Raw genomic sequence first — 10,340 nt, forward strand, 5'->3', positions numbered from 1 at the left:
AGATTAGCGACCCTAGTGGCCGACACAAACACCGGGCACATCTAGGAGTGGCACTGCAGTGTCACGCAGGATGTCCCTTCCAAAAAACCCTCCCCAAACAGCACATGACGCAAAGAAAAAAAGAGGCGCAATGAGGTAGCTGTGTGAGTAAGATTAGCGACCCTAGTGGCCGACACAAACACCGGGCACATCTAGGAGTGGCACTGCAGTGTCACGCAGGATGTCCCTTCCAAAAAACCCTCCCCAAACAGCACATGACGCAAAGAAAAAAAGAGGCGCAATGAGGTAGCTGTGTGAGTAAGATTAGCGACCCTAGTGGCCGACACAAACACCGGGCCCATCTAGGAGTGGCACTGCAGTGTCACGCAGGATGTCCCTTCCAAAAAACCCTCCCCAATCAGCACATGATGCAAAGAAAAAGAAAAGAAAAAAGAGGTGCAAGATGGAATTATCCTTGGGCCCTCCCACCCACCCTTATGTTGTATAAACAAAACAAAGTCCCACATGCCTAGCGGAATCGCTCCGTGTTAGCTCCTCCTTCAATGCCTCCAGCTTCTTCTGCAAAAGCCTGATGAGGGGAATGACCTGACTCAGGCTGGCAGTGTCTGAACTGACTTCACGTGTGGCAAGTTCAAAGGGCATCAGAACCTTGCACAACGTTGAAATCATTCTCCACTGCACTTGAGACAGGTGCATTCCACCTACTATATCGTGCTCAATTGTATAGGCTTGAATGGCCTTTTGCTGCTCCTCCAACCTCTGAAGCATATAGAGGGTTGAATTCCACCTCGTTACCACTTCTTGCTTCAGATGATGGCAGGGCAGGTTCAGTAGTTTTTGGTGGTGCTCCAGTTTTCTGTACGTGGTGCCTGTACGCCGAAAGTGTCCCGCAATTCTTCTGGCCACCGACAGCATCTCTTGCACGCCCCTGTCGTTTTTTAAATAATTCTGCACCACCAAATTCAAGGTATGTGCAAAACATGGGACGTGCTGGAATTGGCCCAGATTTAATGCACACACAATATTGCTGGCGTTGTCCGATGCCACAAATCCACAGGAGAGTCCAATTGGGGTAAGCCATTCCGCGATGATCTTCCTCAGTTGCCGTAAGAGGTTTTCAGCTGTGTGCGTATTCTGGAAAGCGGTGATACAAAGCGTAGCCTGCCTAGGAAAGAGTTGGCGTTTGCGAGATGCTGCTACTGGTGCCGCCGCTGCTGTTCTTGCGGCGGGAGTCCATACATCTACCCAGTGGGCTGTCACAGTCATATAGTCCTGACCCTGCCCTGCTCCACTTGTCCACATGTCCGTGGTTAAGTGGACATTGGGTACAGCTGCATTTTTTAGGACACTGGTGACTCTTTTTCTGAGGTCTGTGTACATTTTCGGTATCGCCTGCCTAGAGAAATGGAACCTAGATGGTATTTGGTACCGGGGACACAGTACCTCCAACAAGTCTCTAGTTGGCTCTGCAGTAATGATGGATACCGGAACCACGTTTCTCACCACCCAGGATGCCAAGGCCTCAGTTATCCGCTTTGCAGTAGGATGACTGCTGTGATATTTCATCTTCCTCGCAAAGGACTGTTGAACAGTCAATTGCTTACTGGAAGTAGTACAAGTGGGCTTACGACTTCCCCTCTGGGATGACCATCGACTCCCAGTGGCAACAACAGCAGCGCCAGCAGCAGTAGGCGTTACACGCAAGGATGCATCGGAGGAATCCCAGGCAGGAGAGGACTCGTCAGACTTGCCAGTGACATGGCCTGCAGGACTATTGGCATTCCTGGGGAAGGAGGAAATTGACACTGAGGGAGTTGGTGGGGTGGTTTGCGTGAGCTTGGTTACAAGAGGAAGGGATTTACTGGTCAGTGGACTGCTTCCGCTGTCACCCAAAGTTTTTGAACTTGTCACTGACTTATTATGAATGCGCTGCAGGTGACGTATAAGGGAGGATGTTCCGAGGTGGTTAACGTCCTTACCCCTACTTATTACAGCTTGACAAAGGGAACACACGGCTTGACACCTGTTGTCCGCATTTCTGGTGAAATACCTCCACACCGAAGAGCTGATTTTTTTGGTATTTTCACCTGGCATGTCAACGGCCATATTCCTCCCACGGACAACAGGTGTCTCCCCGGGTGCCTGACTTAAACAAACCACCTCACCATCAGAATCCTCCTGGTCAATTTCCTCCCCAGCGCCAGCAACACCCATATCCTCCTCATCCTGGTGTACTTCAACACTGACATCTTCAATCTGACTATCAGGAACTGGACTGCGGGTGCTCCTTCCAGCACTTGCAGGGGGCGTGCAAATGGTGGAAGGCGCATGCTCTTCACGTCCAGTGTTGGGAAGGTCAGGCATCGCAACCGACACAATTGGACTCTCCTTGTGGATTTGGGATTTCAAAGAACGCACAGTTCTTTGCGGTGCTTTTGCCAGCTTGAGTCTTTTCAGTTTTCTAGCGAGAGGCTGAGTGCTTCCATCCTCATGTGAAGCTGAACCACTAGCCATGAACATAGGCCAGGGCCTCAGCCGTTCCTTGCCACTCCGTGTGGTAAATGGCATATTGGCAAGTTTACGCTTCTCCTCCGACAATTTTATTTTAGGTTTTGGAGTCCTTTTTTTTTCTGATATTTGGTGTTTTGGATTTGACATGCTCTGTACTATGACATTGGGCATCGGCCTTGGCAGACGACGTTGCTGGCATTTCATCGTCTCGGCCATGACTAGTGGCAGCAGCTTCAGCACGAGGTGGAAGTGGATCTTGATCTTTCCCTAATTTTGGAACCTCAACTTTTTTGTTCTCCATATTTTATAGGCAGAACTAAAAGGCACCTCAGGTAAACAATGGAGATGGATGGATTGGATACTAGTATACAATTATGGACGGACTGCCACGGTTAGGTGGTATAAAAAAACCACGGTTAGGTGGTATATAATACAATTATGGATGGACGGACTGCCTGCCGAGTGCCGACACAGAGGTAGCCACAGCCGTGAACTACCGCACTGTACACTGGTTGATAAAGAGATAGTAGTATACTCGTAACAACTAGTATGACGACGGTATAAAGAATGAAAAAAAAACCACGGTTAGGTGGTATATATTATAATACAATTATGGTTGGACGGACTGCCTGCCGAGTGCCGACACAGAGGTAGCCACAGCCGTGAACTACCGCACTGTACACTGGTTGATAAAGAGATAGTAGTATACTCGTAACAACTAGTATGACGACGGTATAAAGAATGAAAAAAAAACCACGGTTAGGTGGTATATATTATAATACAATTATGGTTGGACGGACTGCCTGCCGAGTGCCGACACAGAGGTAGCCACAGCCGTGAACTACCGCACTGTACACTGGTTGATAAAGAGATAGTAGTATACTCGTAACAACTAGTATGACGACGGTATAAAGAATGAAAAAAAAACCACGGTTAGGTGGTATATATTATAATACAATTATGGTTGGACGGACTGCCTGCCGAGTGCCGACACAGAGGTAGCCACAGCCGTGAACTACCGCACTGTACACTGGTTGATAAAGAGATAGTAGTATACTCGTAACAACTAGTATGACGACGGTATAAAGAATGAAAAAAAAACCACGGTTAGGTGGTATATATTATAATACAATTATGGTTGGACGGACTGCCTGCCGAGTGCCGACACAGAGGTAGCCACAGCCGTGAACTACTGCACTGTACACTGGTTGATAAAGAGATAGTAGTATACTCGTAACAACTAGTATGACGACGGTATAAAGAATGAAAAAAAAACCACGGTTAGGTGGTATATATTATAATACAATTATGGATGGACGGACTGCCTGCCGAGTGCCGACACAGAGGTAGCCACAGCCGTGAACTACCGCACTGTACACTGGTTGATAAAGAGATAGTAGTATACTCGTAACAACTAGTATGACGACGGTATAAAGAATGAAAAAAAAACCACGGTTAGGTGGTATATAATACAATTATGGTTGGACGGACTGCCTGCCGAGTGCCGACACAGAGGTAGCCACAGCCGTGAACTACCGCACTGTACACTGGTTGATAAAGAGATAGTAGTATACTCGTAACAACTAGTATGACGACGGTATAAAGAATGAAAAAAAAACCACAGTTAGGTGGTATATATTATAATACAATTATGGATGGACGGACTGCCTGCCGAGTGCCGACACAGAGGTAGCCACAGCCGTGAACTACCGCACTGTACTGTGTCTGCTGCTAATATAGACTGGTTGATAAAGAGATAGTATACAATACTACTAATATACTGGTGGTCAGGCACTGGTCACCACTAGTCACACTGGCAGTGGCACTCCTGCAGCAAAAGTGTGCACTGTTTAATTTTAATATAATATTATTTATCATGTACTCCTGGCTCCTGCTATAACAACCTGCAGTGCTCCCCAGTCTCCCCCACAATTATAAGCTTTATATACAATACATTGATGTGCAGCACACTGGGCTGAGCAGTGCACACAGACTGAGTCACTGTGTGACTGTGTATCGTTTTTTTCAGGCAGAGAACGGATATATTAAATAAAACAAACAACTGCACAGTCTCTGGTGGTCACTGGTCACTGTGGTCGTCAGTCACTAAACTCTGTCTGCACTCTCTTCTAATCTACAGTATCACAGCAATCTCTCTCTCTCTCTCTCTTCTAAATCTAATCTAAATGGAGAGGACGCCAGCCACGTCCTCTCCCTATCAATCTCAATGCACGTGTGAAAATGGCGGCGACGCGCGGCTCCTTATATAGAATCCGAGTCTCGCGAGAATCCGACAGCGTCATGATGACGTTCGGGCGCGCTCGGGTTAACCGAGCAAGGCGGGAAGATCCGAGTCGCTCGGACCCGTGAAAAAAAAAGTGAAGTTCGTGCGGGTTCGGATTCAAAGAAACCGAACCCGCTCATCTCTACTTATAATATAGCTGTAGTTCTGCAGAATAGATCACTGTACATGTAACAAATAAGAGAATAAACAGTGCACGGAAATAAGATATAAGTCTCTGGGGTAGAGGAGACTTAACACAGCCTGTCAGCAACTCATGCACAGATAACTGAGTAGTAACAAAAATGGAGGATCTAACCCTTTGACCTGTCACATGGCAAAAGGCAGCTAAGCATAGACAAACAAATGCAGACAAGATAACATGGGTGCTTATTCAGAAGAGCAAGGTGAATGTTTCATCAAGATGTGATGGACTTTGAATGTCGTTATCAGGGGCAATACAATGAGAGTATGATGGGGGATTTTATAATAAAGATAAATATAAGATTTATAATAAAGATGGTATTTGGTAAAGGGGGCACACTGCCTCAATAAATTGTCTAGTTCCCTGTGAACTAACGGCGGATACCGGACGCACGTCTAACACCAACATAGTTGTCAAGGACTCAGTTATCCGCTTTGCAACAGGATGACTGCTGTGATATTTCATCTTCCTCGCAAAGGACTGTTGGACAGTCAATTGCTTACTGGAAGTAGTACAAGTGGGCTTACGACTTCCCCTCTGGGATGACCATCGACTCCCAGCAGCAACAACAGCAGCGCCAGCAGCAGTAGGCGTTACACGCAAGGATGCATCGGAGGAATCCCAGGCAGGAGAGGACTCGTCAGAATTGCCAGTGACATGGCCTGCAGGACTATTGGCATTCCTGGGGAAGGAGGAAATTGACACTGAGGGAGTTGGTGGGGTGGTTTGCGTGAGCTTGGTTACAAGAGGAAGGGATTTACTGGTCAGTGGACTGCTTCCGCTGTCGGCCCAAGTTTTTGAACTTGTCACTGACTTATTATGAATGCGCTGCAGGTGACGTATAAGGGAGGATGTTCCGAGGTGGTTAACGTCCTTACCCCTACTTATTACAGCTTGACAAAGGGAACACACGGCTTGACACCTGTTGTCCGCATTTCTGGTGAAATACTTCCACACCGAAGAGCTGATTTTTTTGGTATTTTCACCAGGCATGTCAACGGCCCTATTCCTCCCACGGACAACAGGTGTCTCCCCGGGTGCCTGACTTAAACAAACCACCTCACCATCAGAATCCTCCTGGTCAATTTCCTCCCCAGCGCCAGCAACACCCATATCCTCCTCATCCTGGTGTACTTCAACACTGACATCTTCAATCTGACTATCAGGAACTGGACTGCGGGTGCTCCTTCCAGCACTTGCAGGGGGCGTGCAAATGGTGGAAGGCGCATGCTCTTCACGTCCAGTGTTGGGAAGGTCAGGCATCGCAACCGACACAATTGGACTCTCCTTGTGGATTTGGGATTTCGAAGAACGCACAGTTCTTTGCGGTGCTACTGCTTTTGCCAGCTTGAGTCTTTTCATTTTTCTAGCGAGAGGCTGAGTGCCTCCATCCTCATGTGAAGCTGAACCACTAGCCATGAACATAGGCCAGGGCCTCAGCCGTTCCTTGCCACTCCGTGTGGTAAATGGCATATTGGCAAGTTTACGCTTCTCCTTCGACAATTTTATTTTAGGTTTTGGAGTCCTTTTTTTACTGATATTTGGTGTTTTGGATTTGACATGCTCTGTACTATGACATTGGGCATCGGCCTTGGCAGACGACGTTGCTGGCATTTCATCGTCTCGGCCATGACTAGTGGCAGCAGCTTCAGCACGAGGTGGAAGTGGATCTTGATCTTTCCCTAATTTTGGAACCTCAACATTTTTGTTCTCCATATTTTAATAGGCACAACTAAAAGGCACCTCAGGTAAACAATGGAGATGGATGGATACTAGTATACAATTATGGATGGACTGCTGAGTGCCGACACAGAGGTAGCTACTGCCGTGGACTACCGTACTGTACTGTGTCTGCTGCTAATATAGACTGGTTGATAAAGAGATGTAGTAGTAGTATGTATGTATAAAGAAGAAAGAAAAAAAAACCACGGGTAGGTGGTATACAATTATGGACGGACTGCCCAGTGCCGACACAGAGGTAGCTACAGCCGTGGACTACCGTACTGTACTGTGTCTGCTGCTAATATAGACTGGTTGATAAAGAGATGTAGTAGTAGTAGTATGTATGTATAAAGAAGAAAGAAAAAAAAACCACGGGTAGGTGGTATACAATTATGGACGGACTGCCCAGTGCCGACACAGAGGTAGCTACAGCCGTGGACTACCGTACTGTACTGTGTCTGCTGCTAATATAGACTGGTTGATAAAGAGATGTAGTAGTAGTAGTATGTATGTATAAAGAAGAAAGAAAAAAAAACCACGGGTAGGTGGTATACAATTATGGACGGACTGCCGAGTGCCGACACAGAGGTAGCTACAGCCGTGGACTACCGTACTGTACTGTGTCTGCTGCTAATATAGACTGGTTGATAAAGAGATGTAGTAGTAGTATGTATGTATAAAGAAGAAAGAAAAAAAAACCACGGGTAGGTGGTATACAATTATGGACGGACTGCCGAGTGCCGACACAGAGGTAGCTACAGCCGTGAACTACCGTACTGTGTCTGCTGCGACTGGATGATAAATAATGATATAAAAAATATATATATATCACTACTGCAGCCGGACAGGTATATATTATATAATGACGGACCTGCTGGACACTGTCTGTCAGCAGAATGAGTTTTTTATAGAATAAAAAAAAAAACACCACACAAGTGAAGTCACACGACGAGTGTTTAACTTTTTCAGGCAATCACAATATAGTATACTATACTACTAACTATACTGGTGGTCAGTGTGGTCAGGTCACTGGTCAGTCACACTGGCAGTGGCACTCCTGCAGCAAAAGTGTGCACTGTTTAATTTTAATAATAATATGTACTCCTGGCTCCTGCTATAACCTATAACTGGCACTGCAGTGCTCCCCAGTCTCCCCCACAATTATAAGATGTGTGAGCTGAGCACAGTCAGATACGAGTGTTTAACTTTTTCAGGCAATCACAATATAGTATACTATACTACTAACTATACTGGTGGTCAGTGTGGTCAGGTCACTGGTCAGTCACACTGGCAGTGGCACTCCTGCAGCAAAAGTGTGCACTGTTTAATTTTAATAATAATATGTACTCCTGGCTCCTGCTATAACCTATAACTGGCACTGCAGTGCTCCCCAGTCTCCCCCACAATTATAAGATGTGTGAGCTGAGCACAGTCAGATATATACATAGATGATGCAGCACACTGGGCTGAGCAGTGCACACAGATATGGTATGTGACTGAGTCACTGTGTATCGTTTTTTTCAGGCAGAGAACGGATATATTAAATAAAACTGCACTGTCTGGTGGTCACTGTGGTCAGTCACTAGTAAACTCTGCACTCTCTACAGTTCTACAGTACTCCTAATCTCCAGTAAATCAGGTCAATCTCTCTCTCTCTCTCTTCTAATCTAAATGGAGAGGACGCCAGCTACGTCCTCTCCCTATCAATCTCAATGCACGTGTGAAAATGGCGGCGACGCGCGGCTCCTTATATAGAATCCGAGTCTCGCGAGAATCCGACAGCGTCATGATGACGTTCGGGCGCGCTCGGGTTAACCGAGCAAGGCGGGAAGATCCGAGTCGCTCGGACCCGTGAAAAAAAACATGAAGTTCGTGCGGGTTCGGATTCAGAGAAACCGAACCCGCTCATCTCTATATAATATCATACAGTTCTAACTTTTCTTATTGAACAGTATACTAGTAATGAAACGTAATAAAGACACTGGCTACCTAGCTCATTTACTTATTTCTCTATAGTGTATCCCAAATTGTGCAATGGCAAATTTCTATATGGAGTCAGTGACAGGAGCACTTAAATAGAATAAACTGAGTTTGCAAGGGAAAAAAAGTTTGCAGGGAAAAAAAGTCCAATAATGTGATTTACAGAAATTAAATTTAGAACATATTTAGTGTATTTTAAATAAAAAGACAACTGCCCCACCTAATTTAGAAATAAGAAAGAAGACGTTCAGTAAAATAAGCTGCACATACTGTACTATACAGTAGTAGTTATTAGACAGCACAGCATCGGACTCTGTTAGCGTAATGGGGAGCTCCATTAGAATCCGCAATTATGTTTATACCAAAGCTTAAAAAAAAAAAGAAAAAATATTTTTTTTTACTGTAAGTATTAAGAACGTAAGCATAAAATATTTAAATGTTAATAAAAAGTACAAGCGTTATCAAAGGTTCCTTCAATTTCCCACCCTGTCCAAATCATACCAAGACTAAACCTGCTGTCAACCTAAACATTAAAATTATTTCCTAATCTCAGAACTGTCCCAAGCTAAAGATTTGAGCAGAATGGTAACCAGGGGCTGGCTGGCAACTTTGAGACTGGGAGGCAGACTCAAGCAAGTGGCCCAGCTTTTCACAGGGAATGCAATGCAAAAATGGCCCTGGAACACTTAAATTGCACTAGCCCAGGGGGCAGATGGCACCCTGCCCTCTTGCCCAGCCAGCGCCTGATGGTAACTACAGTATTAAATGTGCATGGCGGTGATGTCCAATAAGGTAGGGATAGTAGTAATATATATGCAAGAGAAAGAACTTTGCTTTCACCGTCTTCTCTAAATGCTCATTTATTTTTTAAAACAATATCTTAATTGTTGGTGCATTTAAAATAAGACAGTGTAGCTCACACAGCAAAGGAATGCTACATATAAAGAAGTACAATGAGTAAACAAGAGATATGTAAATTAATGTATCCTACAGGAAGCAATAATGAACTGCAGTAATTTACACATTAAAATTTGAAAAAAGAAACATACAGTACTGTAGATCTGCAACACCATTTTTTAAAATGAGGACCAAGTGAGGGAGAAGGTAAAGGACAGGGATGGGGGGTGGGGCTAGAGTACAAAGGTGTGCAGACAAATGGGTGCAGCAACCAGTACTGTTGAAAAATATCAGGATAATACCAATATTAACAGACTTTAGACTAAAGTGGGTCGGGCTGCAATTGCCTAACTACAGCTAAATTGCACAGAGTCAATCACATACAGTTACTCTACTTTAAATCACCTATATAGTTATAATGACTAGCAGAACCTTGTCTTAACTTAACATTTCCAAAACATTTCTGAGACCACATTTAAATGGGATCCGTTCAGTTGGGACCCCAATCGAGTCACTGCCGGAACGTTGGAGTGTTAAGCCCCGGAAGAGGGGGTTTTGCGGAGTAGGTTTAGGCTGCAGGGAGAGGGTTAGGGTTAGGCTGCGGGAAGGATTGGGTTAGGTTTAGGCTGCAGGTAGGGGGGTTAGGGTTAGGCTGTGGGAAGGATTGGGTTAGGTTTAGGTTGCAGGTAGGGGGGTTAGGGTAGGCACCCCCACAGACGGTTAGGGTTAAGCTACGGGGGAAGG

The sequence above is a fragment of the Pseudophryne corroboree genome, chromosome 4 (assembly GCF_028390025.1).
Source record: "Pseudophryne corroboree isolate aPseCor3 chromosome 4, aPseCor3.hap2, whole genome shotgun sequence".
NCBI lineage: Eukaryota > Metazoa > Chordata > Amphibia > Anura > Myobatrachidae > Pseudophryne > Pseudophryne corroboree.